Source organism: Macrobrachium nipponense, chromosome 18 (genome assembly GCF_015104395.2).
Source record: "Macrobrachium nipponense isolate FS-2020 chromosome 18, ASM1510439v2, whole genome shotgun sequence".
Lineage (NCBI taxonomy): Eukaryota > Metazoa > Arthropoda > Malacostraca > Decapoda > Palaemonidae > Macrobrachium > Macrobrachium nipponense.
In genome coordinates this window covers 83,163,273-83,163,978 of record NC_087211.1, presented here as the reverse complement: position 1 = coordinate 83,163,978, position 706 = coordinate 83,163,273, and the positions used below count along the sequence as shown (strand labels likewise).

Here is a 706-nt window from a genome sequence, read left to right as displayed (position 1 = left end):
TTCTACTCTCGCCAGAACTTCCAGAATCAGAACAGGTACAGCCAGAACTACTCTCCCATCAGTGTGGTTCTTGCTTGATGGGAATTGAATATTCAGCTGATGAAAAAAGGATTTTTTTCTCTATTATGACCAGGCTAGCTTTTGAAACTGGAACACTTGATCTCCTGAAATATTTAGATAGACAATATGACCCTGAAAGTGATACTTCCAGGACATGTAGATACAAATGAGTAAATCTGAACAGAAATTTGTAAAATAATACTATTTCCATTAAGACTTGTATTTTTATAATAAAGGCATCAGTACTTATGTTATCTGTAATTTTCCTTTGTGTAAGTTACGAGTATCTACACTTAAAAAAACCAATTGGAAAAAACAGCATTGATTATTTGTAAAAAAAAAGGGAAATTATACATATATATATATATATATATATATATATATATTTATATATATATACTATATATATATATATATATATATATATATATATATATATATATGTATATATATATATGTATATATATATATATATATATATATATATATATATATATATATATATATATATATATATATATCTATATATATATATATATATATATGTATATATATGTATATATATATATATATAGATATATATATATATATATACATATATATATATATATATATATATATATATATATACTTACATTCATATTGA

General features: G+C 20.7%; 1 pseudogene; it reads left to right on the top strand.

The window, feature by feature from the left end:
- Positions 1–78, top strand: part of LOC135196683 (homeobox protein 2-like) — a 3,460-nt pseudogene extending 3,382 nt beyond the window's left edge.
- Positions 79–706: the final 628 nt, after the last annotated feature.